The sequence below is a fragment of the Carica papaya genome, chromosome 1 (genome assembly GCF_054855325.1).
Source record: "Carica papaya isolate Zhongbai chromosome 1, ASM5485532v1, whole genome shotgun sequence".
Taxonomy (NCBI): domain Eukaryota; kingdom Viridiplantae; phylum Streptophyta; class Magnoliopsida; order Brassicales; family Caricaceae; genus Carica; species Carica papaya.
Window position 1 is genome coordinate 14,213,068 of NC_142309.1, and position 27,601 is coordinate 14,240,668.

Genomic DNA, 27,601 nt, shown 5'->3' on the forward strand with positions numbered 1-27,601 from the left:
TGCCCATGCTTCTTGACTCACCTTTGCGAATGAACTAGCAGTTCATAATTCCATTCGCGCGTCATGTCGAACGACCCATCCGAAAAAAAAATTGGTGCAACACAAGAACTCCCTAGGAGGTCACCCATCCGAGTACTACTCTCGCCCAAGCACACTTAACTACGGAGTTCTGATGGGATCCGGTTCATTAGTGCTGGTATGATCGTACCTGTTTCATTTCGCACTGTAAATAAATACACTCCTCCTTTCTTCCCCCTCCCGTCATTTGTTTCCTGGTGCGTTCACGCTTCACCTCTCCTTCTCGTTCTAATATCAGTAAAAATGCCCCTGCGTCTTGACTCACATTTGCGTATAAACCAGCGGACCATAGTTCTAGTCGCGCGTAATGTCGAATGACCCATCTGAAAAAAAAATTGGTTCAACACGAGAACTTCCAAGGAGGTAACTCATCCTTGTACTACTTTCGCCAAAGCACACTTAACTGGGGAGTACTGATGGAATCCGGTGCATTTGTGCTGGTATGATCGCACCTGTTTCATTTTGTGCTGAAAATATATACACTCCTTTTCCTTCTCTCCCCCCTCCCATCGTTTGTTTCCTTGTGCGTTCACACTACACCTCTCCTTCTCGTTCTAATATCGACTACACCTCTCCTTCTCGTTCTAATATCGATTAAAATGCCCCTTCTTCTTGACTCACATTTGCGTATAAACCAGCTGACCATAGTTCCAGTTGCACATAACGTGGAACGACCCGTCTGAAAAAAAATTGGTACGACACGAAGACTTCCCAGGAGGTCACCCATCCAAGAACTACTCTCGCCCAAGCACACTTAACTGTAGAGTTCTGATGATATCCGGTGCATTAATGCTGGCATGATCGCACCTATTTAATTTTGGCTGCAAATACATACACTCCTTCTCCTTTCTTCCCCCTCCTGTCATTTGTTTCCTTGTGCGTGCGCACTGCACCTCCCGTTCTCGTTCTAATATCAAGTAAATTGCCACGGCGCTGTGACTCACATTTGCGAATAAACCGGCAGATTATAATTCAAGTCACGCGTAACGTCGAAAGAATCATCTGCAAAAAAATAGGTGCAACACGAGGACTACTCTCGCCCAAGCACACTTAACTGTAGTGTTCTGATGGGAGCTGGTGCATTAGTGCTGGTATGATCGTACATGTTTCCTTTCGCGCTGCAAATAAATACACTACTTCTCCTCTCTTCCCCCTCCCGTCATTTGTTTCCTAGTGCGTTCACACTTCACCTATCATTCTCGTTCTAATATCAAGTGAAATGCCCCGGCACCGTGACTCACCTTTGCGAATGAACCAGCAGTTCATAATTCCATTCATGTCTAACGTCGAACGACCTATCCGAAAAAAAATGGGTGCAAAACGAGGAATTCCCAGGAGGTCACCAATCCGAGTACTACTTTCGCCAAAGCACACTTAACTGCGGAGTAATGATGGGATCCGGTGCATTTGTACTGGTATGATCGCACCTCTTTCATTTTGTGCTGAAAATACATACACTCCTTCTCCTTCCCTCCCCCTCCCATCATTTGTTTCCTTGTGCGTTCTTACTACACCTCTCTTTCTCGTTCTAATATCGATTAAAATGCCCCTGCTTATTGACTCACATTTGCGTATAATTCAGATGACCATAGTTCCAGTCACGCATAACGTCGAATGACTCGTCTAAAAAAAATTGGTGCGACACGAGGACTTCTCAGGATGTCACCCATCCGAGTACTACTCTCGCCCAAGCACACTTAACTGCGGAGTTCTGATGGGATCTGGTGAATTAGTGCTGGTATGATCGCACCTGTTTAATTTCGCGCTATAAATACATACAATCATTCTCCTTTCCTCTCCCTCCCGTCATTTGTTTCGTTGTGCGTGCGCACTGCACATCCTGTTCTCATTCTAATATCAAGTAAAATGTCACGGCGCCGTGACTCACATTTGCGAATAAACCTATGGACTATAATTCAAGTCGCGCGTAACGTCGAAAGAATCATCTGTAAAAAAATCGGTACAACACGAGGGCTTTCCAAGAAAATGGGTGAAATATAAGGACTTCGCCGGAGGTCACCCATCCTAGTACTACTCTAGCCCAAGCACCCTTAACTTACGAAGTTCTGATAGAATCCGTTGCATTAGTGCTGGTATGATCGCTAATGTTTCATTATGCGCTGCAAATACATACACTCTTTTTCCTTCCATCCCCCCTCCCGTAATTTAGTTCCTTGTGCGTGCACACTGCATCTCTCCTTCTCGTTCTAATATCAAGTAAAATGCCCCGGTACCGTGACTCACCTTTGCGAATGAACCAGCGGTTCATAATTCCATTCGCGCGTACCGTCGAACGACCCATCCGAAAAAAATGGGTGCAACACGAGGACTTCCGAGGAGTACACCCATCCGAATACTACTCTCGCCCAAGCACAGTTAACTGCGGAGTTCTTATGGGATCTGGTGCATTAGTGCTGGCATGATCGCACCTGTTTCATTTCGCGCTACCAATACATACACTACTTCTCCTTTCCTCCCGCTCCCGTCATTTGTTTCCTTTTGCGTGCGCACTGCACCTTCCATTCTCGTTCTAATATCAAGTAAAATGCCACGGTGCCGTATCTCACATTTGCGAATAAACCTGCGAACCATAATTCAAGTCGCGCGTAACGTCGAAAGAATCATCTGTAAAAAAATCGGTACAACACGTGGACTTTCCAAGAAAATGGGTGAAATATAAGGACTTCGCTGGAGGTCACCCATCCTAGTACTACTCTTGCCCAAGCACACTTAACTGCGGAGTTCTGATAGAATCTGTTGGATTAGTGCTGGTACGATCGCACCTGTTTAATTTCGCGGTGCAAATACATACACTCCTTCTCCTTTCTTCCCACTCCTGTCATTTGTTTCCTTGTGCGTGCGCACTGCACCTCCCATTCTCGTTCTAATATCAAGTAAAATGCAACGGCACCGTGACTCATATTTGCGAATAAAACTGAGGACCATAATTTAAGTCTCAAGTAACGTCGAAAGAATCATCTGCACAAAAATGGGTGCAACACGAGTACTTCCCAAGAAAACGGATGAAATATAAGGACTTCGCAGGAGGTCACCCATCCTAGTACTACTCTCACCTAAGCACCCTTAACTGCGGAGTTCTGATGGGATCCTATGCATTTATGCTGGTATGATCGCACCTGTTTAATTCCGCACTGCAAATACATACACTCCTTCTCCTTTCCTCCCCCTCCCGTCATTTGTTTCTTTGTGCGTGCGCACTGCACCTCCCATTCTCGTTCTAATATCAAGTAAAATGCCACGGCGCCGTGTCTCACATTTGCGAATAAACCTGCGGACTATAATTCAAGTTGCGCGCAACGTCGAAAGAATCATCTGTAAAAAAATTGGTGCAACACGTGGACTTTCCAAGAAAATGGGTGAAATATAAGGACTTCGCAGGAGGTCACCCATCCTAGTACTACTCTCGCCCAAGCACCCTTAACTTGCGGAGTTCTGATAGAATCAGTTGCATTAGTGCTGGTATGATCACTCATGTTTCATTCTGCGCTGCAAATACATACACTCTTTCTCGTTCCATCCCCCCTCCCGTCATTTGTTCCTTGTGCGTGCACTTTGCATCTCTCCTTCTCGTTCTAATATCAAGTAAAATACCCCGGCACCGTGACTCACCTTTGTGAACGAACCAGCGGTTCATAATTCTATTCGCGCATAATGTCGAACAACCCATCCGAAAAAAAATGGGTGCAGCACGAGGACTTCCCAGTAGGTCACCCATCCAAGTACTACTCTCGCCTAAACACAGTTAACTCCGAAGTTCTGATGGGATCTGGTGCTTTAGTGCTGGTATGATTGCACCTGTTTAGTTTTCCGCTTCAAATACATACACTCCTTCTTCTTTCTTCCCCCTTCCGTCATTTATTTCCTTGTGCGTGCGCACTACACCTCCCGTTCTCATTCAAATATCACGTATAATGCCACGGCACCGTGACTCATATTTGCGAATAAACCTGCGGACCATAATTCAAGTCGTACGTAACGTCGAAAGAATCTTCTGCAAAAAAATAGGTGCAACACGAGGACTTCCCAAGAAAATATGTGAAATATAAGGACTTCGCAGGAGGTCACCCATCCAACTACTACTCTCGCCCAAGCACCCTTAACTTGTGGAGTTCTGATAGAATCAGTTGCATTAGTTCAGGTATGATCGCTCATGTTTCATTCTGCGCTGCAAATACATACACTCTTTCTCCTTCCGTCCCCCCTCCCGTCATTTGTTTCCTTATGCGTGCACTGTATATCTCTCCTTCTCGTTCTAATATCAAGTAAAATGCCCCGGCACCGTGACTCACCTTTGCGAATGAACCACCAGTTCATAATTCCATTCGTGCCTAACGTCGAACGACCCATCCGAAAAAAAATGGGTGCAAAACGAGGAATTCCCAGGAGGTCACAAATCTGAGTACTACTCTCTCCCAAGCACACTTAACTACGGAGTTCTGATGGGATCCGGTGCATTAGTGCTGGTACGATCGCTCATGTTTCATTTTGCGCTGCAAATACATACACTCCTTCTCCTTTCTTCCCCCTCCCGTCATTTGTTTCCTGGTGCGTTCACACTTCACCTCTCCTTCTCGTTCTAATATCAATTAAAATGCCCCTGCGTCTTGACTCACATTTGCGTATAATCCAACAGACCATAGTTACAGTAGCGCGTAACGTCGGACGACCCATCTGAAAAAAAAATGGGTGCAACAAGAAAACTTCCTAGGAGGTAACCCATCCTTGTACTACTTTCACCAAAGCACACTTAACTGCGGAGTTCTGATGGGATCCGGTGCATTTGTGTTGATATGATCACACTTGTTTCATTTCATGCTGAAAATACATACACTCCTTCTCCTTCTCTCCCCCCTCCCATCAAATTTTTCCTTTCGTGCTGAAAATATATATACTCCTTCTCCTTCTCTCCCCCCTCCCATCATTTGATTCCTTGTCCGTTCACACTGCACCTCTCCTTCTCGTTATAATATCGATTAAAATGCCCATGCTTCTTGACTCCCATTTGTGTATAAACCAGCAGACAATAGTTTCAGTCGCTCGTAACATCGAACGACCCATCTGAAAAAAAAAATGGGTGCAACACTAGAACTTACCAGGAGGTAACCCATCCTTGTACTACTTTTGCCAAAGTACACTTAACTGTGGAGTTCTGATGGGATCCGGTGCATTTATGCTGGTATGATCGCACCTGTTTCATTTCGTGCTGAAAATACATACACTCCTTCTCCTTCCCACCCCCCTCCCATCATTTGTTTCCTTGTGCGTTCACACTACACCTCTCCTTCTCGTTCTAATATCGATTAAAATGCCCCTGCTTCTTGACTCACATTTGCGTATAAACCAACGGAACATAGTTTCAGTCGCGCGTAACGTCGAACGACCCATCTGAAAAAAAAAGGGTGCAACACGAGAACTTCCCAGGAGGTAATCCATCCTTGTACTACTTTCGCCAAAGCACACTTAACAACGGAGTTCTGATGGGATCCGGTGCATTTGTGCTGGTATGATCGCACCTGTTTCATTTCGAGCTGTAAATACATACACTCCTTATCCCATCATTTGTTTCCTTGCGCGCTCACACTGCACCTCTCATTCTCGTTCTAATATCGATTAAAATGCCCTTGCTTCTTGACTCACATTTGCGTATAAACCAACGGACCATAGTTCCAGTCGCACGTAACGTCGAACGACCTATCTGAAAAAAAATTAGTGCGTCACGAGGACTTCGCAGGAGGTCACCCATCCTAGTACTACTCTTGCCCAAGCACCCTTAACTTGCGGAGTTCTAATAGAATCCGTTGTATTAGTGCTGGTATGATCGCTCATGTTTCATTCTGTGCTGCAAATACATACACTCTTTCTCATTCCATCCCCCCTCCCGTCATTTGTTTCATTGTGCGTGCACTCTGCATCTCTCTTTCTTATTCTAATATACAGTAAAATGCCCCGGCACCGTGACTCACCTTTGCGAATGAACCAACGGTTCATAATTCCATTCCCGCGTAACGTCGAACGACCCATCCAAAAAAAAATGGGTGCAACACGAGAACTTCCAAGGAGGTCACCCATCTGAGTACTACTCTCGCCAAAGCACACTTAACTGCGGAGTCCTGATTGGATCCGGTGCATAAGTGCTGGCATGATCACACTTGTTTCATTTCGCACTGCAAATACATACACTCCTTCTCCTTTCTTCCCCCTCCCGTCATTTGTTTCCTGGTGCGTTCATACTTCACATCTCCTTCTTGTTCTAATATCAATTAAAATGCTCCTACGTCTTGACTCACATTTGCGTATAAACTAGTGGACCATAGTTCCAGTCGCAAGTAAAGTCGAACGACCCATCTGAAAAAAAAAAATGGGTACAAAACGAGAACTTCCCATAAGGTAACCCATCCTTGTACTACTTTCGCCAAAACACACTTAACTGCGGAGTTCTAATGAGATCCGGTGCATTTGTGCTGGTATGATCGCACCTGTTTCATTTTGTGCTGAAAATACACACACTCCTTCTCCTTCCCTCGTCCCTCCCGTCATTTGTTTCCTTGTGCGTTCACACTGCACCTCTTCTTCTCGTTCTAATATCGATTAAAATGTCCCTTCTTCTTAACTCACATTTACGTATAAACCAGCAGACCATAGCTCCAGTCGCGCGTAACGTCGAACGACCCGTCTGAAAATAAATTGGTGCGACACGAGGACTTCACAGGAGGACACCCATCCGAGAAATACTCTCGCCCAAGCACACTTAACTGCGGAGTTCTAATGGCATCCGGTGCATTAGTGCTGGTATGATCACACCTGTTTAATTTCGCGCTGCAAATACATACACTCCTTCTCCTTTCTTCCCCCTCCCGTCATTTGTTTCCTTGTGCGTGCGCACTGCACCTCCCGTTCTCGTTCAAATATCAAGTAAAATGCCACGGCGCCATGATTCATATTTACGATTAAAACTGCGGACCATAATTCAAGTTGCGCGTAACGTCGAAAGAACCATCTGCAAAAAAATGGCTGCAACACTAGGACTTCCCAAGAAAATGGGTGAAATATAAGGACTTCGAAGGAGGTCACCCATCCTAGTACTACTCTCGCCCAAGCACCCTTAACTTGCGGAGTTCTGATAGAATCCGTTGCATTGGTTCTGGTATGATCGCTCATGTTTCATTCTGCGCTGCAAATACATACACTCTTTCTCCTTCCATCCCCCCTCCCATCATTTATTTCCTTTTGCGGACATCTCTCCTTCTCGTTCTAATATCAAGTAAAATGCCCCGGCACCATGACTCACCTTTGGGAATAAACCAGCGGATCATAATTCTATTCGCGCGTAACGTCGAACGACCCATCCGAAAAAAAAGGGTGCAACACGAGGACTTCCCAGGAGTTCACCCATCCGAGTACTACTCTCGCCCAACCACACTTAACTGCGGAGTTCTGATGGGATCCGGTGCATTAGTACTGGCATGATCGCAACTGTTTAATTTCGCACTGCAAATACATACACTCCTTCTCCTTTTTTCCCCCACCCGCCATTTGTTTCCTTGTGCGTGCGCACTGCACCTCCCGTTCTCGTTCTAATATCAAGTAAAATGCCACGGCGCCGTTACTCACATTTGCGAATAAACCTGCGGACCATAATTCAAGTGGCGCGTAATGTCGAAAGAATCATCTGCAAAAAAATGGGTGCAAGACAAGAACTTCCATAGAAAATGGGTGAAATATAAGGACTTCGCAGGAGGTCACCCATCCTAGTACTACTCTCGCCCAAGTACGCTTACCTGCGGAGTTCTGGTATGATCGCTCATGTTTCATTCTGTGCTGCAAATACATACACTCTTTCTCCTTCTATCCCCTCTCCCGTCATTTGTTTCCTTGTTCGTACACTCTACATCTCTCATTCTCGTTATAATATCAAGTAAAATGCCCCGGCACGGTGACTCACCTTTGCGAATGAACCAGCGGTTCATAATTCCATTCGCGCGTAACGTCGAACGACCCATCCGAAAAAAAATGGGTGCAACACGAGGACTTCCCAGGAGGTCACCCATCCGAGTACTACTCTCGCCTAAGCACACTTAAATGCGGAGTTCTGATGGGATCTGGTGCATTAGTGCTGGTATGATCGTACCTGTTTAATTTTGCGCTGCAAATACATACACTCCTCCTTTCTTCCCCCTCCCTTCATTTGTTTCCTGGTGCGTTCAGACTTCACCTCTCCTTCTCGTTCTAATATCAATTAAAATGCCCCTGTGTCTTGACTCACATTTGCGTATAAACCAGCGGACCATAGTTCTAGTCACGCGTAACGTCGAAAGGCCCATCTGAAAAAAAAATTGGGTGCAACACGAGAACTTCCCAGGAGGTAACCCCTCCTTGTACTACTTTCGCGAAAGCAAACTTAACTGCAGAGTTCTGATGGGATCCGGTGCATATGTGCTTCTATGATCCCACCTGTTTAATTTTGTGCTGAAAATACATACACTCCTTCTCCTTCCCTCCCCCCTCCCATCATTTGTTTCCTTGTGCGTTCACACTGCACCTCTTCTTCTCGTTCTAATTTTGATTAAAATGCCCCTGCTTCTTGACTCACATTTGCGTATAAACCAGCAGACCATAGTTCCAATCGTGCGTAACGTCGAACGAGCAGTCTGAAAAAAAAATTGGTGCGACACGAGGACTTCCCAGGAGGTCACCCATCCGAGTACTACTTTCGCCCAAGCAAACTTAATTGCGGAGTTCTAATGGGATCCGGTGCATTAGTGCTGGTATGATCGCACCTGTTTAATTTCGCACTGCAAATACATACACTCTTTCTCCTTTTTTCCCCCTCCCGTCATTTGTTTCCTTGTGCATGCGCACTGCACCTCCCGTTCTCGTTCTAATATTAAGTAAAATTTCACGGCTCCGTGACTCACATTTGTAAATAAACCTGTGGACCATAATTCAAGTCGTGCCTAACTTCGAAAGAATCATCTGCAGAAAAATGGGTGCAACACGAGGACTTCCCAAGAAAATGGGTGAAATATAAGGACTTCGCAAGAGGTCACCCATCTTAGTATTACTCTCGCCCAAGCGCCCTTAACTTGCGGAGTTCTGAAAGAATCCATTGCATTAGTGCTGGTATGATCGCTCATGTTTCATTCTATGCTGCAAATGCATCAACTCTTTCTCCTTCCATCCCCCCTCCCGTCATTTGTTTTCTTGTGCGTGCACTCTGTATCTCTCATTCTTGTTCTAATATCAAGTAAAATTCCCCGGCAATGTGACTCACCTTTGCGAATAAACCAGCGGTTCATAATTCTATTCGCGTGTAATGTCGAACGACCCATCCGAAAAAAAATGGGTGCAACACGAGGACTTCCCAGGAGGTCTCCCATCCGAGTACTACTCTCGCCCAAGCACACTTAACTGTGGAGTTCTGATGCGATCCGGTGTATAAGTGCTAGTATGATCGCACCTGTTTCATTTCGCGCTGCAAATACATACTCTCCTTCTCCTTTCTTGCCCCTCCCGTCCTTTGTTTCCTGGTGCGTTCACACTTCACCTCTCATTCTCGTTCTAATATCAATTAAAATGCCCCTGCGTCTTGACTCACATTTTCATATAAACCAGCGGACCACAGTTCCAGTCGCGCGTAAAGTCGAACGACACATCTGAAAAAAAAAATGGGTGCAACACGAGGACTTCCCAGGAGTTCACCCATCCGAGTATTACTCTCGCCCAAGCACACTTAACTGCGGAGTACTAATGGGATCTGGTGCATTAGTGCTGGTATGATCGCACCAGTTTAATTTTGCGCTTCAAGTACATACACTCCTTCTCCTTTCTTCCCCCTTCTGTCATTTGTTTCCTTGTGCGTGCGCACTACACCTCCCATTCTCGTTCAAATATCAAGTAAAATGCCACGGCGCCGTGACTCACATTTGCGAATAAACCTGCGGACCATAATTCAAGTCGCGCATAACGTCGAAAGAATCATCTGCAAAAAAATGGGTGCAACACGAGGACTTCCCAATAAAATGGGTGAAATATAAGGACTTCGCAGGAGGTCACCCATCCTAGTACTACTCTCGCCTAAACAACCTTAACTGCGAAGTTCTGATAGAATCCGTTACATTAATGCTGGTATGATCGCTCATTTTTTATTCTGCGCTGCAAATCATTCCATCCCCCTTCCCGTCATTTGTTTCCTTGTGCGTGCACTTTGCATCTCTCATTCTCATTCTAATATAAAGTAAAATGCCCCGGCACCGTGACTCACCTTTGTGAATGAAAAAGCGGTTCATAATTCTATTCGCACGTAAATTCAAACGACCCATCCGAAAAAAAGTGGGTGCAACACGAGGACTTCGCAGGAGGTCACCCATCCGAGTACTACTCTCACCCAAGCACACTTAACTGCGGAGTTCTGATGGATCCGATGCATTAGTGCTGGTATGATCACACCTGTTTCATTTCGCGCTACAAATACATACACTCATTCTCATTTCTTCCCCTTCCCTTCATTTGTTTCCTGGTGCGTTAACACTTCACCTCTCATTCTCATTCTAATATCAATTAAAATACCCCTGCGTCTTGACTCACATTTGCGTATAAACCAGCGAAACATAGTTCCAGTCTCGCGTAACGTCGAACGACCCATCTGAAAAAAAAAAATGGGTGCAACAAGAGAACTTCCCAAGACGTAACCCATCCTTGTACTACTTTTGCCAAAGCACACTTAACTGCGGAGTTCTGATGGGATCCGGTGCATTTGTGCTGGTATGATCGCACCTGTTTCATTTCGTGCTGAAAATACATACACTCCTTCTCCTTCCCTCCCCCCTCCAATCATTTGTTTCCTGGTGTATTCACACTTCACCTCTCCTTCTCGTTCTAATATCAATTAAAATGCCTCTGCGTCTTGACTCACATTTGCGTATAAACCAGCGGACCATAGTTCCAGTCGCGCGTAACGTCGAACGGCCCATCTGAAAAAAAAATAGGTGCACCACGAGAACTTCCCAAGAGGTATCCCATCGTTGTACTACTTTCGCCAAAGCACACTTAACTGCGGAGTATTGATGGGATCTGTTGCATTTGTGCTAGTATGATTACACCTGTTTCATTTCGTGCTGAAAATACATACACTCTTTCTCCTTCCCTGCCCCCACCCATCATTTGTTTTCTTGTGCGTTCACACTGTACCTCTCCTTCTCGTTCTAATATTAATTAAAAGGCCCCTGCTTCTTGACTCACATTTGCGTATAAACCATCGGACAAAAGTTCCAGTCGCGCGTAGCGTCGAACGACCCGTTTGAAAAAAAATTGGTGCGACACGAGGACTTCCCAAGAGGTCACCCATCCGAGTACTACTCTTGGCCAAACACACTTAACTGCGGAGTTCTTATACAATCCGGTGCATTAGTGTTGATATGATCGCACCTGTTAAATTTCGCGCTGCAAATACATGCACTCCTCCATTCTTCCCCTTCCCGTTATTTGTTTCCTTGTGCATGCGCACTGCACCTCCCGTTCTTGTTCAAATATCAAGTAAAATTCCACGACGCCGTGACTCACATTTGCTAATAAACCTACAGACCATAATTCAAGTCGCGCGTAACGTCGAAAGAATCATCTGCAAAAAAATGGGTGCAACACGAGGACTTCCCAAGAAAATGGGTTAAATATAAGGACTTCGCAGGATGTCACCCATCCTAGTACTACTCTCGCCCAAGCACCCTTAACAGCGGAGTTCTGAAAGAATCCGTTGCATTAGTGCTGGTATGATCGCACCTGTTTCATTTCGTGCTGAAAATACATACACTCCTTCTCCTTCCCTCCCCCTCCCATCATTTGTGTCCTTGTGCGTTCACACTGCACCTCTCCTTCTCGTTCTAATATCGATTAAAATGCCCCATCTTCTTGACTCACATTTGCGTATAAAACAGCAGACCCTAGTACCAGTCGCTCGTAACGTCGAACGACCCGTCTGAAAAAAAATTAGTGCGACGCGAGTACTTCCCAGGAGGTCATCCATTCGAGTACTACTCTCACCCAAGCACACTTAACTACGAAGTTCTGATGGGATCCGGTGGATAAGTGCTGGTATGATCGCACCTATTTAATTTCACGCGGCAAATACATAAAATCATTCTCCTTTCTTCTCCCTCCCGTCATTTGTTTCCTTGTGCGTGCGCACTGCACCTCCCGTTCTCGTTCTAATATGAAGTAAAATTCCACAGTGCCGTGACTCACATTTCCGAATAAACCTACGGATCATAATTCAAGTCGCGCGTAACGTCGAAAGAATCATCTGCAAAAAAATGGGTGCAACACGAGGACTTCCCAAGAAAATGGGTGAAATATAAGGACTTCGGAGGAGGTCACCCATCCTAGTACAACTCCCGCCCAAGCACCCTTAACTTGCGGAGTTCTGATAGAATCCGTTGCACTAGTGCTTGTATGATCGTTCATGTTTCATTCTGCGCTGTAAATACATACACTTTTTCTCGTTCCATCCCCCCTCTTATCATTTGTTTTCTTGTGCGTGCACTTTGCATCTCTCCTTGTCGTTCTAATATCAAGTAAAATGCCCCGGTAACGTGACTCACCTTTGCGAATAAACCAGCGGTTCATAATTCCATTCGCGCGTAACGTCGAATGACCCATCCGAAAAAAAATGGGTGCAACACAAGGATTTCCAGGAGGTCACCCATCCGAGTACTACGCTCGCCCAAGCACAATTAACGACGGAGTTTTGATGGAATCCGATGCATTAGTGCTGGTATGATCACACTTATTTCATTTTGCGCTGCAAATACATACAATCGTTCTCCTTTTTTCCCACTCCCGTCATTTATTTTTTGGTGCGTTCACACTTCACCTCTCCTTCTCGTTCTAATTTTAATTAAAATGCCCCTGTGTCTTGACTCACATTTGCATATAATCCAGCGGACCATAGTTCCAGTGGCGCGTAACTTCGAACGACCCATCTGAATAAAAAAAATGGGTGCAACACGAGAACTTCCAATGAGGTAACCCATCCTTGTACTACTTTCACCATAGCACACTTAACTGCGGAGTTCTGATGGGATCCGGTGCATTTGTGTTGGTATGATAGCACCTGTTTCATTTCGTACTAAAAATACATACACTCCTTCTCTTTCTCTCCCCCCTCCCATCATTTGTTTCCTTGTGCGTTCACACTGCACATCTCCTTCTCGTTCTAATATCGATTAAAATGCCCCTGCTTCTTGACTCACATTTGCGTATAAACCAGCGGACCATAGTTCCAGTCGCGCGTAACGTCGAGCGACCCATCTGAAAAAAAAATGGGTGCAACACGAGAAATTCCAAGGAGGTAACCCATCCTTGTACTACTTTCGCCAAAGCACACTTAACTGCGGAGTTCTGATGGGATCCGATGCATTTGTGCTGGTATGATCGCACCTGTTTCATTTCGTGCTGAAAATACATACACTCCTTCTCCTTCCCTCCCCCCTTCCGTCATTTGTTTCCTTATGCGTTCACACTGCACCTTTATTTCTCGTTCTAATATCGAATAAAATGCCCCTGCTTCTTGACTGACATTTGCGTATAAACCAGCGGACCATAGTTCCAGTCGCGCGTAATGTCGAACGACCCGTCTTAAGAAATATTGGTGCGTCACGAAGACTTCGCAGGAGGTCACCCATCCTAGAACTACTCTCGCCCAAGCACCCTTAACTTGCGGAGTTTTGATAGAATCCGTTGCATTAGTGCTGGCATGATCGCTCATGTTTCATTCTGCGCTGCAAACACATACACTCTTTCTCCTTCTATCCCCCCTCCCGTCATTTGTTTCCTTGTGCATGCACTCTGCATTTCTCTTTCTCGTTCTAATATACAGTAAAATGCCTCGGTACTGTGACTCATCTTTGCGAATGAACCAGCTGTTCATAATTCCATTCCTGCAAAACGTCGAACGATCTATCCGAAAAAAAATGGGTGCCACAGGAGGATTTCCCATGAGGTCACCCATCTGAGTACTACTCTCGCCAAAGCACACTTAACTGCGGAGTCCTGATGGGATCCGGTGCATAAGTGCTGGTATGATTGCACCTGTTAATTTTGCGCTGCAAATACATACACTCCTTCTCCTTTCTTCCCCCTCCCGTCATTTGTTTCCTTGTGCGTGCGCACTGCACCTCCCGTTCTCGTTCTAATATCAAGTAAAATGCCACGGCGCCGTGACTCACATTTGCGAATAAACCTGCGGACCATAATTTAAGTCGCGCGTAACGTCGAAAGAATCATCTGCAAAAAAATGGGTGCAACACGAGGACTTCCCAAGTAAATGGGTGAAATATAAAGACTTCGCAGGAGGTCACCCATCCTAGTACTACTCTCGCCCAAGCACTTTTAACTTGCGGAGTTCTAATAGAATCTGTTGCATTAGTGCTGGTATGATCGCTCATGTTTCATTCTGCGCTGCAAATACATACACTCCTTCTTATTTCTTCCCCCTCCCTTCAGTTGTTTCCTGGGGCGTTCACACTTGACCTCTCCTTCTCGTTCTAATATCAATTAAAATGCCCCTGCGTCTTGACTCACATTTGCGTATAAACCAGCGAACCATAGTTCCAGTCGCGCGTAACATCGAACGACCCATCTGAAAAAAAAATGGGTGCAACACGAGAACTTCCCAGGAGGTAACCCATCCTTGTACTACTTTCGCCAAAGCACACTTAACTGCGGAGTTCTGATGGGATCCGGTGCATTTGTGCTGGTATGATCGCACCTATTTCATTTCGCGCTCCTTCTCCTTCCCTCCCCCCTCCCATCATTTGTTTCCATGTGCGTTCAAGCTGCACCTCTCCTTCTCGTTCTAATATCGGTTAAATTGCACCTACTTCTTGACCCACACTTGCGTATAAACCAATTTACCATAGATCAAGTCGCGAGTAACGTCGAACGACCCGTCTGAAAAAAAATTTATGCGACACGAGGACTTCCCAAAAGGTCACTCATCCGAGTACTACTCTCGCCCAAGCACACTTAACTATGGAGTTTCTTATGGGATTCAGTGCATTAGGGATGGTATAATCGCACCTGTTTAATTTCGCGTTGCAAATACATACACTCCTTCTCCTTTCTTCCCCCTCCCGTCATTTGTTTCCTTGTGCATGCGCACTGCACCTCCAGTTCTCGTTATAATATCAAGTAAAATGCCACGGCGCCGTGACTCACATTTGCGAATAAACCTGCGGACCATAATTCAAGTCGCACGTAACGTCGAAATAATCATCTGCAAAAAAATGGGTGCAACACCAGGACTTCCCAAGAAAATGGGTGAAATATAAGGACTTCTCAGGAGGTCACCCATCCTAGTACTACTCTCGCCCAAGCACCCTTAACTTGCAGAGTTCTGATAGAAACCGTTGCATTAGTACTGGTATGATCGCTCATGCTTCATTCTGCGCTGCAAATACATACACTCTTTCTCCTTCCATCCCCCCTCTCGTCTTTTGCTTCCTTGTGCGTGCACTCTGCATCTCTCCTTCTCGTTCTAATATCAAGTAAAATGTCCTGGCACCGTAACTCACCTTTGGGAATGAACCAGCAGTTCATAATTCCATTCGCGCATAATGTCGAACGACCCATCCGAAAAAAAATGGGTACAACACGAGGACTTCGCAGGAGGTCACCCATTTGAGTACTACTCTCACCCAAGCACACTTAACTGCGGAGTTCTGATGGAATCCGGTGCATTAGTGCTGGTATGATCGCACCTGTTTCATTTCGCGCTGCAAATACATACACTCCTTCTCATTTCTTCCCCCTCCCTTCATTTGTTTCCTAGTGCGTTCACACTTCACTTCTCATTCTCGTTCTAATATCAATTAAAATACCCCTGCGTCTTGACTCACATTTGCGTATAAACCAGCGGACCACAGTTCCAGTCGCGCGTAACGTCGAATAACCCATCTGAAAAAAAAATGGGTGCAACACGAGAACTTCCCAGGAGGTAACCCATCCTTGTACTACTTTCGCCAAAGCACACTTAACTGCGGAGTTCTGATGGGATCCGGTGCATTTGTGCTGGTATGATCGCACCTTTTTCATTTTGTGCTGAAAATACATACACTCCTTCTCCTTTCTTCCCACTCCCGTCATTTTTTTCCTTGTGCGTGCGCACTGCACCTCCCGTTCTCGTTCTAATATCAAGTAAAATACCACGGCGCCGTGACTCACATTTGCGAATAAACATGCGGACCATAATTCAAGTCGCGCATAATGTCGAAAGAATCATCTGCAAAAAAATGGGTGCAACACGAGTACTTCCCAAGAAAATGGGTGAAATATAAGGACTTCGCAGGAGGTCACCCATCCTAGTACTACTCTCGCCCAAGCACCCTTAACCGCAGAGTTCTGATAGAATCCGTTGCATTAGTGCTGGTATGATCGCTCATGTTTCATTCTACGCTGCAAATACATACACTCTTTCTCTTTCCATCCCCCCTACTGTCATTTGTTTCCTTGTGCGTGCCCTCTGCATCTCTCCTTCTCGTTCAAATATCAAGTAAAATGTCCCGACACCGTGACTCACCCTTGCGAATGAACCAGCGGTTCATAATTCCATTCGCGGGTAACGTCAAACGACCTATACGAAAAAAATGGGTGCAACACGAGGACTTCCCAAGAAAATAGGTGAAATATAAGGACTTTTCAGGAGGTCACCCATCCCAGTACTACTCTCGCCCAAGCACCCTTAACTGTGGAGTTCTGATAGAATCTGTTGTATTAGTGCTGGCATTATCCCTCATGTTTCATTCTGTGCTGCAAATACATACACTCTTTCTCCTTCCATCCCCCCTCCCGTCATTTGTTTCCTTGTGCGTGCACTCTACATCTCTCATTCTCGTTCTAATATCAAGCAAAATGCCCCGGCACCGTGACTCACCTTTGCGAATGAACCAGCGGTTCATAATTCCATTCGCGCGTAACGTCGAACGACCCATCCGAAAAAAAATGGTGCAAGATGAGGACTTCCCAGGAGGTCACCCATCCGAGTACTACTCTCGCCCAATTACACTTTACTGCAGAGTTCAAATCCGATGCATTAATGCTGGTATGATCGCACCTGTTTCATTTCGCGCTGCAAATACATACACTCCTTCTCCTTTCTTCCCCCTCCCGTCATTTGTTTCTTGGTGCGTTCACACTTCACCTCTCCTTCTCGTTCAAATATCATTTAAAATGCCCCTGTGTCTTGACTCACATTTGCGAATAAAGTTGCATACTATAATTCAATTCGCGCGTAACATCAAAAGAATCATCTGCAAAAAAATGGGTGCAACACGAGAACTTCCCAAGAAAATGGGTGAACTATAAGGGCTTCGCAGGATGTCACCCATCCTAGTACTACTCTCGCCCAAGTATCCTTAACTTGCAGAGTTCTGATAGAATCTGTTGCATTAGTTCTGGTATGATCGCTCATGTTTCATTATACACTGCAAATACATACACTCTTTCTCCTTCCATCCCCCCTCCCGTCATATGTTTCCTTGTGTGTGCACTCTGCATCACTTCTTCTCATTCTAATATCAAATAAAATGCCCCGGCACCGTGACTCACTTTTGCGAATGAACCAGAAGTTCATAATTCCATTCACGCGAAACGTCGAACGACCCATCCGAAAAAAAATGGTTGCAACACGAGGACTTCCCAGGAGTTATACGGTTCCGTGACTCAAATTTGCGAATAAACTTGCAGACCATAATTCAAGTCGCGCATAACATCGAAAGAATCATCTGCAAAAAAATGGGTGCAACACGAGGACTTCCCAAGAAAATGGGTGAAATATAAGGATTTCGCAGGAGGTCACCCATCCTAGTACTACTCTCGCCCAAACACCCTTAACTTGCGGAGTTCTGATAGAATCCGGTGCATTTATGCTGGTATTATCGCACCTGTTTCATTTGGTGCTGAAAATACATATACTCCTTCTCCTTCCATCCCCCCTACCGTCATTTGTTTCCTTGTGCGTGCACTCTGCATCTCTCCTTCTCGTTCTAATATCAGGTAAAATGCCCCGGCACCGTGACTCACCTTTGCGAATGAACAAGCGGTTCATAATTCCATTTGAGCGTAACGTCGAACGACCCATCAAAAAAAAAAGGGTGCAACACGAGGACTTCCCCGGAGGTCACCCATTCGAGTACTACTCTCGCCCAAGCACACTTAACTGTAAAGTTCTCATGGGATCCGATGCATTAGTGCTGGTATGATCTCACCTGTTTCATTTTGCGCTGCAAATACATACACTCCTTCTCCTTTCTTCCCCCTCCCGTCATTTGTTTCTTGAAGCGTTCACACTTCACCTCTCCTTCTCGTTCTAATATCAATTAAAATGCCCTTGAGTCTTAACTCACATTTGCGTATAAACCAGCGGACCATAGTTCCTGTCGCGCGTAACGTCGAACGACCCATCTTAAAAAAATAATTGGTGCAACACGAGAACTTCACAAGAAAATGGGTGAAATATAAGTACTTCGCAGGAGGTCACCCATCCTAGAACTACTCTCGCCCAAGCACCCTTAACTTGCGGAGTTTTGATAGAATCCGTTGCATTAGTGCTGGCATGATCACTCATGTTTCATTCTGCGCTGCAAATACATACACTTTTTCTCCTTCCATCCCCCCTCCCGTCATTTGTTTCCTGGTGCGTTCACACTTCACCTCTCCTTTTCGTTCTAATATCAAGCAAAATGCCCCGGCACCGTCACTCACCTTTGCGAATGAACCAACAGTTCATAATTCCATTCGCGCGTAACGTCGAAAGACCCATCCGAAAAAAAAATTGGTGCAACACGAGGACTTCCCAAGAGGTCACCCATCCGAGTACTACTCTCGCCCGAACACACTTAACTGCGGAGTTCTGATGGAATCCGATGCTTTAGTGCTGGTATGATCGCACCTGTTTAATTTCGCGCTGCAAATACATAAAATCCTTCTCCTTTCATCCCCCTCCCGTCATTTGTTTCCTTGTGCGTTCGCACTGCACCTCCCGTTCTCATTCTAATATCAAGTAAAATGTCACGGCGCCGTGACTCACATTTGCGAATAAATCAGAGGACCATAATTCAAGTCGCGCGTAATGTCGAAAGAATCATCTGTAAAAAAATGGGTGCAACACGAGGACTTCCCAAGAAAATGGGTGAAATATAAGGGCTTCACAGGAGCTCACCCATCCTAGTACTACTCTCGCCCAAGCACCCTTAACTTGTAGAGTTCTGATCGAATCCGTTGCGTTAGTGCTGGTATGATCGCTCATGTTTCATTCTGCGTTGCAAATACATACACTCTATCTCCCTCCATCCCCCCTCCCGTCATTTGTTTCCTTGTGCGTGCACTCTGCATCTCTCCTTCTCGTTCTAATATCAAGTAAAATGCCCCAGCACCGTGACTCACCTTTGCGAATGAACCAGCGGTTCTTAATTTCATTCGCACGTAACGTCGAACGACCCATCCAAAAATAACTAGGTGCAACACGAGGATTTCCCAAGAGGTCACTCATCCGAGTACTACTCTCGCCCAAGTACACTTAACTGTGGAGCTCTGATGGGATACGGTGTATTAGTGCTGGTATGATCGCACCTGTTTCATTTTGCGCTGTAAATACATACACTCCTTCTCCTTTCTTCCCCATCCCGTCATTTGTTTCCTGGTGCGTTCACACTTCACCTCTCATTCTCGTTATAATATCAATTAAAATGTCCCTGCATCTTGACTCACATTTGCGTATAAACCAGCAGACCATAGTTCCAGTCGTGCGTAACGTCGAACGGCCCATCTGAAAATAAAAATGGGTGCAACACGAGAACTTCCCAGGAGGTAACCCATCCTTGTACTACTTTCGCCAAAGCACACATAACTGTGGAGTTCTGATGGGATTCGGTGCATTAGTGCTGGTACGATCGCACCTGATTAATTTCGCGCTGCAAATACATTCACTCCTTCTCCTTTCTTTCCCCTTCCGTCATTTGTTTCCTCGTGCGTGCGCACTGCACCTCCCGTTCTCGTTCTAATTTCTAGTAAAATTCTACGGTGCCGTGACTCACATTTGCCAATAAACCTGCGGACCATAATTCAAGTCGCGCGTAACGTCGAAAGAATCATCAGCAAAAAAATGGGTGCAACATGAGGACTTCCCAAGAAAATGGGTGAAATATTAAGACTTTGCAGGAGGTCACCCATCCTAGTTCTACTCTCGCCCAAGCACCCTTAACTTGCAGAGTTCTGATAGAATCCGTTGCATTAGTGCTGGTATGATCGCTCATGTTTCATTCTGCGCTGCAAATACATACACTCTTTCTCCTTCAATCCCCCATCCCGTAATTTGTTTCCTTGTGCGTGCACTCTGCATCTCTCATTCTCATTCTAATATCAAGTAAAATACCCCGGCACCGTGACTCACCTTTGCGAATGAACCAGCGGTTCATAATTCCATTCGCGCGTAACGTCGAAAGACCCATCCGAAAAAAAATGGGTGCAAAACGAGGACTTCCCAGGAGGTCACCCATCCGAGTACCACTCTCGCCCAAACACACTTAACTGCGAAGTTCTGATGGGATTCGGTGCATTAGTGCTGGTATGATCGCACTTGTTTAATTTTGCGCTACAAATACATACACTTCTTCTCCTTTCTTCCCCCTCCCATTATTTCTTTCATGGTGCGTTCACACTTCACCTCTCCTTCTCGTTCTAATATCAATTAAAATGCCCCTGCGTCTTGACTCACATTTGCGTATAAACCAGTGGACAATAGTTCCAGTCGCGTGTAACGTCGAACGACCCATCTGAAAAAAAAAAGAGTGCAACACGAGAACTTCCCAGGAGGTAACCCATCCTTGTACTACTTTCGTTAAAGAACACTTAACTTTGGAGTTCTGATGGGATCCGGTGCATTTGGGCTGGTATGATCGCACCTGTTTCATTTTGTGCTTAAAATACATACACTCCCTCCTCCCATCATTTGTTTCCTTGTGTGTTCACACTGAACCTCTCCTTCTCGTTCTAATATTGACTAAAATGCCCCTGTTTCTTGACTCACATTTGCGTATAAACCAGCGGACCGTTCTTCCAGTCGCGTCTATCGTCGAATCACCCATTTGAAAAAAAAAATGGGTACAACACGAGAACTTCCCAGGAGGTAACCCATCCTTGTACTACTTTCGCCAAAGCACACTTAACTGCGGAGTTCTGATGGGATCCGGTACATTTGTGCTGGTATGATCGCACCTGTTTCATTTTGTGCTTAAAATAGATACACTCCTTCTACTTCCCTCCCCCCTCCCGTCATTTGTTTCCTTGTGCGTTTACACTGCACCTGTCGTTCTCGTTCTAATATCGATTAAAATGCACTTGCCTCTTGACTCACTTTTGCGTATAAACCAGCGGACTATAGTTCCAGTCGCGCTTAACGTCGAACGACCCGTCTGGAAAAAAAGGGTGTAAAACGAGGACTTCCCAGGAGGTCACCCATCTGAGTACCACTCTCGCCCAAGCACACTTAACTGCGGAGTTCTGATGGGATCCGGTGAATTAGTGCTGGTATGATCGTACCTGTTTAATTTCGCGCTGCAAATACATATACTTCTTCTCCCTTCTTCCCCCTCCCGTCATTTGTTTCCTGGTGCGTTCACACTTCACCTCCCGTTCTCGCTTAAATATCAAGTAAAATGCCACGGCGCCGTGGCTCACATTTGCGAATAAACCTGCGGATCATAATTCAAGTCGCGCGGAACGTCAAAAGAATCATCTGTAAAAAAATGGGTGCAACACGAGGACTTCCCAAGAAAATGGGCGAAATATAAGGACTTCGCAGGAGGTCACCAATCCTAGTACTACTCTCGCCCAAGCATCCTTAACTTGCGGAGTTCTGATAGAATCCTTTGCATTCGTGCTGGTATGATCGCTCATGTTTCGTTCTGCGCTGCAAATACATACACTCTGCATCTCTCCTTCTTGTTCTAATATCAAGTAAATTGCCCCGACACCGTGACTCACCTTTGCGAATGAACTAGCGGTTCATAATTCCATTCGCGCGTAACGTCGAATGACCCATCCGAAAAAAAATGGGTGCATCATGAGGACTTCCCAGGAGGTCACATATCCGAGTACTACTCTCGCCCAAGCACACTTAACTGCGGAGTTCTGATGGGATCAGGTGCATTAGTGCTGGTATGATCGCACCTGTTTAATTTCGTGCTGCAAATACATACACTCCTTATCCTTTCCTCCCCGTCCCGTTATTTGTTTCTTGGTGCGTTCACACTTCACCTCTCCTTCTCGTTCTAATATCAATTAAAATGCCCTTGCGTCTTGACTCACATTTGCGTATAAACCAGCAGACCATAGTTCCAGTCGAGTGTAACGTCGAACAACCCATCTGAAAAAAAAATGGGTGCAACACGAGAACTTCCCAGAAGGTAACCCATCCTTGTACTACTTTCGCCAAAGCACACTTAACTGCGGAGTTCTGATAAGATCCGATGCATTTGTGCTGGTCTGATCGCACCTGTTTCATTTCGTGCTGAAAATACATACACTCCTTCTCCTTCCCTCCCCCCTCCCATCATTTGTTTCCTTGTGCGTTCACACTGCACCTCTCCTTCTCGTTCTAATATCGATTAAAATGCCCCTGCTTCTTTACTCACATTTGCGTATAAACCAGCGGACCATAGTTCCGGTCGCTCGTAACATCGAACGACCCGTCTGAAAAAAAATTTGTACGACACGAGGACGTCCCAGGAGGTCACCAATCCGAGTACTACTCTCGCCCAAGCACAATTCACTACGGAGTTCTGATGGGATCCGGTGCGTTAGTGCTAGTATGATCACACCTATTTAATTTTGCGCTGCAAATACATACACTCCTTCTCCTTTCTTCCCCCTCCCGTATTTTTGTTTCCTTGTGCGTGCGCACAACACCTCTAGTTATCGTTCTAATATCAAGTAAAATGCCACGTCGCCGTGACTCACATTTGCGAATAAACCTGCGGACCATAATTGAAGACGCGCGTAACGTCGAAAGAATCATCTGTAAAAAAATGGGTGAAATATAAGGACTTCGCAGGAGGTCACCCATCTTAGTACTACTCTCGCCGAAGCACCCTTAACTTGCGGAGTTTTGATAGAATCCGTTGCATTAGTTCTGGTATGATCGCTCATGTTTCATTCTACGCTGCAAATACATACACTCTTTCTCCTACTCGTTCTAATATAAAGTAAAATGTCCCGGCACTGTGACTCACCTTTGCGAATGAACCAGCGGTTCATAATTCCATTCGCGCGTAACGTCGAACGACCCATCCGAAAAGAATGGGTGCAACACGAGGACTTCCCAGGAGGTCACCCATCCGAGTGCTACTCTCGCCCAAGCACACTTCACTGCGGAGTTCTGATGGGATCCGATGCATTAGTGCTGGTATGATCGCACCTGTGTCATTTCGCGCTGCAAATACATACACTCCTTTTTCTTTCTTCCCCCTCCCGTCATTTGTTTCCTGGTGCATCCACACTTCACCTCTCCTTCTCGTTCTAATATCAATTAAAATGCCCCTGTGTCTTGACTCACATTTGCGTATAAACCAGCAGACCACAGTTCTAGTCACGCGTAACGTCGAACGACCCATCTAAAAAAAAAATGGGTGCAACACGAGAACTTCCTAGGAGGTAATCCATCCTTGTACTACTTTCGCCAAAGCAAACTTAACTGCGGAGTTCTGAATGGATCCGGTGTATTTATGCGAGTATGATCGCACCAGTTTCATTTCGTGCTGAAAATACATACACTCCTTCTCCTTCCTCCCCCCTCCCATAATTTGCTTCCTTGTGCGTTCACACTGCACCTCTCCTTCTCGTTCTAATATCGATTAAAATGCTCCTGCTTCTTGACTTACATTTGCGTATAAACAAGCAGACCATAGTTCCAGTCGCGCGTAACGTCGAACGGCCCATCTGAAAAAAAATTGTTGTGACATGAGAACTTCCCATGAGGTCACCTATCTGAGTACTAGTCTCGCCCAAGTACACTTAACTGCGTAGTTCTGATGGGATCCAGTGCATTAGTGCTGGTATGATCGCACCTGTTTAATTTCGCGCTGCAAATACATTCACTCCTTTTCCTTTCTTCCCCCTCCCGTCATTTATTTCCTTATGCGTGCGCGCTGCACCTCCCGTTCTCGTTCAAATATCAAGTAAAATGTCACGGCGCCGTGACTCACCTTTGCAAATAAACCTACGGAACATAATTCAAGTCGCGCGTAACGTCGAAAGAATCATCTACAAAAAAATGGGTGCAACACGAGGACTTCCCAAGAAAATGGGTGAAATATAAGAACTTCGCAGGAGGTCACCCATCCTAGTACTACTCTCGCCCAAGCACCCTTAACTTGCGGAGTTCTGATAGAATCCGTTGCATTAGTGGTGGTATGATCGCTCATGTTTCATTCTGCGCTGCAAATACATACACTATTTCTCCTTTCATCCCCCTTCCCGTCATTTGTTTCCTTGTGCGTGCACTCTGCATCTCTCATTCTCTTTCTAATATCAAGTAAAATACCCCGGCACCGTGACTCACCTTTTTGAATGAACCAGCAGTTCATAATTCCATTCGCGCGTAACGTCAAACAACCCATCCGAAAAAAAATGGGTGCAACACGAGGACTTCCCAAGAGGTCACCCATCTGAGTACTACTCTCGCCCAAACACGCTTAGCTGCGGAGTTCTGATGCGATCCGGTGCATTAGTGCTGGTATGATCGCACCTGTTTAATTTTGCGCTGCAAATACATACACTCATTCTCCTTTCTTCCCCCTCCCGTCATTTGCTTCTTGGTGCATTCACACTTCACCTCTCCTTCTCGTTATAATATCAATTAAAATTCTCCTGCGTCTTGACTCACATTTGCGTATAAACCAGCGGATCATAGTTCCAGTCGCGCGTAACGTCGAACAACCCATCTGAAAAAAAAAATGGGTCCAACACGAGAACTTCCCAGGAGGTAACCCATCCTTGTATTACTTTCGCCAAAGCACACTTAACTGCGGTGTACTTATGGGATCCGGTGTATTTGTGCTAGTATGATAGCACCTGTTTAATTTCGTAGTGAAAATACATACACTCCTTCTCCTTCCCTCCCCCATCCCATCATTTGTTTCCTTGTGCATTCACACTGCACATCTCCTTCTCGTTCTAATATCGATTAAAATGTCCCTGCTTCTTGACTCACATTTGCGTATAAACAATTGGACCATATCTCCAGTCGCAAGTAACGTCAAACGACCCGTCTGAAAAAAAATTTATGCGACACGAGAACTTCCCAAGAGATCACCCATCCGAGAACTACTCTCGCCCAAGCACACTTTACTACGGAGTTCTGATGGGATCCGGTGCATTAGTGCTGGTATGATCGCACCTGTGTAATTTCGCGCCACAAATACACTCACTTCTTCTCCTTTCTTTCCCCTCTTGTCATTTGTTTCCTGGTGCGTTCACACTTCACCTCTCCTTCTCGTTCTAATATCAATTAAAATGCCCCTGCGTCTTGACTCATATTTGCGTATAAACCAGCGGACCATAATTCCAGTCGCGCGTAACGTCGAACGACCCATCTGAAAAAAAAAATGGGTGCAACACGAGAACTTCCAAGGAGGTAACCCATCCTTGTACTACTTTCGCCAAAGCACAATTAACTGCGGAGTTCTGATGGGATCCGGTGCATTTGTGCTGGTGTGATTGCACCTGTTTCATTTCGTGCTGAAAATACATACACTCCTCTTTTCCTCTCCCCTCCCATCATTTGTTTCCCTGTGTGTTCACACTGTACCTCTCATTCTCGTTTTAATATCGATTAAAATGCCCCTGGTTGATGATTCACATTTGCGTATAAACCAGCGAACCATAGTTCCTGTCGCGTGTAACGTCAAACTACCCGTCAGAAAAAAAATTGGTGCGACACGAGGACTTCCCAGGAGGTCACCCATCCAAATATTACTCTCACCCAAGCACACTTAACTGCGGAGTTCTGATGGGATCCGCTGTATTAGTGCTGGTATGATCCCAAATGTTTAATTTCGTACTGCAAATACATACACTCCTTTTCCTTTCTTCCCCCTCCCGTCATTTGTTTCCTTGTGCGTGTGCACTACACCTCTCGTTCTCATTCTAATATCAAGTAAAATGCGACGGCGCCGTGACTCACATTTGTGAATAAACCTGCGGACAATAATTCAAGTCGTACGTAACGTCAAAAGAATCATCTTCAAATAAATGGGTGCAACGCGAGGACTTCCCAAGAAAATGGGTGAAATACAAGGACTTCGCAGGAGGTAACCCATCCTAGTACTACTCTCGCCCAAGCACCCATACCTGCGTAGTTCTGATAGAATCCATTGCATTAGTGCTGGTATGATCGCTCATGTTTCATTCTGCGCTGCAAATACATACACGCTTTCTCCCTTCATCCACCCTCCCGTTATTTGTTTCCTTGTGCGTGCACTCTGCATCTCTCTTTCTCGTTCTAATATTAAGTAAAATTACCCGGCACCGTTACTCACCTTTGCGAATGAACCAGCGGTTCATAATTCCATTTGTGTGTAACGTCAAACGACCCATCCGAAAAAAAATGGGTGCAACACGAGGACTTCCCAGGAGGTCACCCATCCGAGTGCTACTCTCGCCCAAGCACGCTTAGCTGCGGAGTTCTGATGGGATCTGGTGCATTAGTACTGGTATGATCGCACCTGTTTAATTTCGCGCTGCAAATACATACACTCCTTCTCCTTTCTTCCCCTTCTCGTCATTTGTTTTCTTGTGCGTGCGAACTGCACCTCCCGTTCTCGTTCTAATATCAAGTAAAATGTCATGGCACCGTGACTCACATTTGTGAATAAACCTGCAGACCATAATTCAAGTTGCGCGTAACGTCGAAAGAATCATCTACAAAAAAATGGTGCGCAACACGAGGACTTCATAAAAAAATGGGTGAAATATAAGGACTTCGAAGGAGGTGACCCATCCTAGTACTACTCTCGCCCAAGAACCCTTAACTTGTGGAGTTCTGATAGAATCCGTTGCATTAGTGCTGGTATGATCGCTCATGTTTCATTATGCGCTGCAAATACTTACACTCTTTCTCCTTAAATCCCCCCTCCCGTCATTTGTTTCCTTGTGCGTGCACTCTGCATATCTCCATCTCGTTCTAATATCAAATAAAATGCCCCGGCACCGTGACTCACCTTTGCGATCGAACCAGCGGTTCATAATTCTATTCGTTCCTAACATCGAGTGACCCATCTGAAAAAAAATGGGTGCAACACAAAGACTTCCCAGGAGGTCACCCGTCCGAGTACTACTCTCGCCCAAGCACACTTAACTGCGGAGTTCTGATGGAATCCGGTGCATTAGTGCTGGTATGATCGCACCTGTTTTATTTTGCGCTGCAAATAAATACACTAATTCTCCTTTCTTCCCC

The 27,601-nt window shown here is 45.5% G+C and overlaps 1 non-coding gene and 48 pseudogenes across 1 annotated transcript; all 49 read right to left on the reverse strand.

Annotated features, from left to right (window-relative positions):
- Window positions 1–91: 91 nt before the first annotated feature.
- LOC148269327 (5S ribosomal RNA) lies at window positions 92–210 on the reverse strand (annotated as a pseudogene).
- Window positions 211–768: 558 nt separating this feature from the next.
- LOC148269328 (5S ribosomal RNA) lies at window positions 769–887 on the reverse strand (annotated as a pseudogene).
- A 501-nt stretch (window positions 888–1,388) lies between these two features.
- Window positions 1,389–1,507, reverse strand: LOC148269329 (5S ribosomal RNA; annotated as a pseudogene).
- Window positions 1,508–1,711: 204 nt separating this feature from the next.
- Window positions 1,712–1,830, reverse strand: LOC148269330 (5S ribosomal RNA; annotated as a pseudogene).
- A 560-nt stretch (window positions 1,831–2,390) lies between these two features.
- On the reverse strand, window positions 2,391–2,509 carry LOC148269331 (5S ribosomal RNA; annotated as a pseudogene).
- Window positions 2,510–3,098: 589 nt separating this feature from the next.
- On the reverse strand, window positions 3,099–3,217 carry LOC148269332 (5S ribosomal RNA; annotated as a pseudogene).
- Window positions 3,218–3,777: 560 nt separating this feature from the next.
- Window positions 3,778–3,896, reverse strand: LOC148269333 (5S ribosomal RNA; annotated as a pseudogene).
- An 886-nt stretch (window positions 3,897–4,782) lies between these two features.
- Window positions 4,783–4,901, reverse strand: LOC148269334 (5S ribosomal RNA; annotated as a pseudogene).
- Window positions 4,902–5,170: 269 nt separating this feature from the next.
- On the reverse strand, window positions 5,171–5,289 carry LOC148269335 (5S ribosomal RNA; annotated as a pseudogene).
- Window positions 5,290–5,495: 206 nt separating this feature from the next.
- On the reverse strand, window positions 5,496–5,614 carry LOC148269336 (5S ribosomal RNA; annotated as a pseudogene).
- A 191-nt stretch (window positions 5,615–5,805) lies between these two features.
- LOC148269337 (5S ribosomal RNA) lies at window positions 5,806–5,925 on the reverse strand (annotated as a pseudogene).
- A 206-nt stretch (window positions 5,926–6,131) lies between these two features.
- LOC148269338 (5S ribosomal RNA) lies at window positions 6,132–6,250 on the reverse strand (annotated as a pseudogene).
- Window positions 6,251–6,458: 208 nt separating this feature from the next.
- On the reverse strand, window positions 6,459–6,577 carry LOC148269339 (5S ribosomal RNA; annotated as a pseudogene).
- A 206-nt stretch (window positions 6,578–6,783) lies between these two features.
- Window positions 6,784–6,902, reverse strand: LOC148269340 (5S ribosomal RNA; annotated as a pseudogene).
- Window positions 6,903–7,455: 553 nt separating this feature from the next.
- On the reverse strand, window positions 7,456–7,574 carry LOC148269341 (5S ribosomal RNA; annotated as a pseudogene).
- A 536-nt stretch (window positions 7,575–8,110) lies between these two features.
- LOC148269342 (5S ribosomal RNA) lies at window positions 8,111–8,229 on the reverse strand (annotated as a pseudogene).
- Window positions 8,230–8,433: 204 nt separating this feature from the next.
- On the reverse strand, window positions 8,434–8,552 carry LOC148269343 (5S ribosomal RNA; annotated as a pseudogene).
- Window positions 8,553–8,759: 207 nt separating this feature from the next.
- LOC148269344 (5S ribosomal RNA) lies at window positions 8,760–8,878 on the reverse strand (annotated as a pseudogene).
- A 561-nt stretch (window positions 8,879–9,439) lies between these two features.
- On the reverse strand, window positions 9,440–9,558 carry LOC148269345 (5S ribosomal RNA; annotated as a pseudogene).
- Window positions 9,559–9,765: 207 nt separating this feature from the next.
- Window positions 9,766–9,884, reverse strand: LOC148269346 (5S ribosomal RNA; annotated as a pseudogene).
- A 545-nt stretch (window positions 9,885–10,429) lies between these two features.
- LOC148269347 (5S ribosomal RNA) lies at window positions 10,430–10,547 on the reverse strand (annotated as a pseudogene).
- A 208-nt stretch (window positions 10,548–10,755) lies between these two features.
- Window positions 10,756–10,874, reverse strand: LOC148269348 (5S ribosomal RNA; annotated as a pseudogene).
- A 532-nt stretch (window positions 10,875–11,406) lies between these two features.
- On the reverse strand, window positions 11,407–11,525 carry LOC148269349 (5S ribosomal RNA; annotated as a pseudogene).
- Window positions 11,526–12,081: 556 nt separating this feature from the next.
- LOC148269350 (5S ribosomal RNA) lies at window positions 12,082–12,200 on the reverse strand (annotated as a pseudogene).
- Window positions 12,201–12,761: 561 nt separating this feature from the next.
- Window positions 12,762–12,879, reverse strand: LOC148269351 (5S ribosomal RNA; annotated as a pseudogene).
- Window positions 12,880–13,087: 208 nt separating this feature from the next.
- Window positions 13,088–13,206, reverse strand: LOC148269352 (5S ribosomal RNA; annotated as a pseudogene).
- Window positions 13,207–13,413: 207 nt separating this feature from the next.
- On the reverse strand, window positions 13,414–13,532 carry LOC148269353 (5S ribosomal RNA; annotated as a pseudogene).
- A 532-nt stretch (window positions 13,533–14,064) lies between these two features.
- On the reverse strand, window positions 14,065–14,183 carry LOC148269354 (5S ribosomal RNA; annotated as a pseudogene).
- A 560-nt stretch (window positions 14,184–14,743) lies between these two features.
- LOC148269355 (5S ribosomal RNA) lies at window positions 14,744–14,862 on the reverse strand (annotated as a pseudogene).
- An 872-nt stretch (window positions 14,863–15,734) lies between these two features.
- On the reverse strand, window positions 15,735–15,853 carry LOC148269356 (5S ribosomal RNA; annotated as a pseudogene).
- A 206-nt stretch (window positions 15,854–16,059) lies between these two features.
- LOC148269357 (5S ribosomal RNA) lies at window positions 16,060–16,178 on the reverse strand (annotated as a pseudogene).
- Window positions 16,179–18,239: 2,061 nt separating this feature from the next.
- On the reverse strand, window positions 18,240–18,358 carry LOC148269358 (5S ribosomal RNA; annotated as a pseudogene).
- A 564-nt stretch (window positions 18,359–18,922) lies between these two features.
- On the reverse strand, window positions 18,923–19,041 carry LOC148269359 (5S ribosomal RNA; annotated as a pseudogene).
- A 561-nt stretch (window positions 19,042–19,602) lies between these two features.
- On the reverse strand, window positions 19,603–19,721 carry LOC148269360 (5S ribosomal RNA; annotated as a pseudogene).
- An 887-nt stretch (window positions 19,722–20,608) lies between these two features.
- LOC148269361 (5S ribosomal RNA) lies at window positions 20,609–20,727 on the reverse strand (annotated as a pseudogene).
- Window positions 20,728–20,933: 206 nt separating this feature from the next.
- On the reverse strand, window positions 20,934–21,052 carry LOC148269362 (5S ribosomal RNA; annotated as a pseudogene).
- A 194-nt stretch (window positions 21,053–21,246) lies between these two features.
- Window positions 21,247–21,365, reverse strand: LOC148269363 (5S ribosomal RNA; annotated as a pseudogene).
- Window positions 21,366–21,570: 205 nt separating this feature from the next.
- On the reverse strand, window positions 21,571–21,689 carry LOC148269364 (5S ribosomal RNA; annotated as a pseudogene).
- Window positions 21,690–22,200: 511 nt separating this feature from the next.
- LOC148269365 (5S ribosomal RNA) lies at window positions 22,201–22,319 on the reverse strand (annotated as a pseudogene).
- Window positions 22,320–22,525: 206 nt separating this feature from the next.
- LOC148269366 (5S ribosomal RNA) lies at window positions 22,526–22,644 on the reverse strand (annotated as a pseudogene).
- Window positions 22,645–22,850: 206 nt separating this feature from the next.
- LOC148269367 (5S ribosomal RNA) lies at window positions 22,851–22,969 on the reverse strand (annotated as a pseudogene).
- A 477-nt stretch (window positions 22,970–23,446) lies between these two features.
- Window positions 23,447–23,565, reverse strand: LOC148269368 (5S ribosomal RNA; annotated as a pseudogene).
- Window positions 23,566–23,771: 206 nt separating this feature from the next.
- Window positions 23,772–23,890, reverse strand: LOC148269369 (5S ribosomal RNA; annotated as a pseudogene).
- Window positions 23,891–24,775: 885 nt separating this feature from the next.
- Window positions 24,776–24,894, reverse strand: LOC148269370 (5S ribosomal RNA). The gene has a single exon (XR_015816411.1). It is a non-coding gene; the product is annotated as a 5S ribosomal RNA (ribosomal RNA).
- Window positions 24,895–25,426: 532 nt separating this feature from the next.
- On the reverse strand, window positions 25,427–25,545 carry LOC148269371 (5S ribosomal RNA; annotated as a pseudogene).
- Window positions 25,546–25,752: 207 nt separating this feature from the next.
- On the reverse strand, window positions 25,753–25,871 carry LOC148269372 (5S ribosomal RNA; annotated as a pseudogene).
- Window positions 25,872–26,074: 203 nt separating this feature from the next.
- LOC148269373 (5S ribosomal RNA) lies at window positions 26,075–26,193 on the reverse strand (annotated as a pseudogene).
- Window positions 26,194–26,753: 560 nt separating this feature from the next.
- LOC148269374 (5S ribosomal RNA) lies at window positions 26,754–26,872 on the reverse strand (annotated as a pseudogene).
- A 562-nt stretch (window positions 26,873–27,434) lies between these two features.
- On the reverse strand, window positions 27,435–27,553 carry LOC148269375 (5S ribosomal RNA; annotated as a pseudogene).
- Window positions 27,554–27,601: the final 48 nt, after the last annotated feature.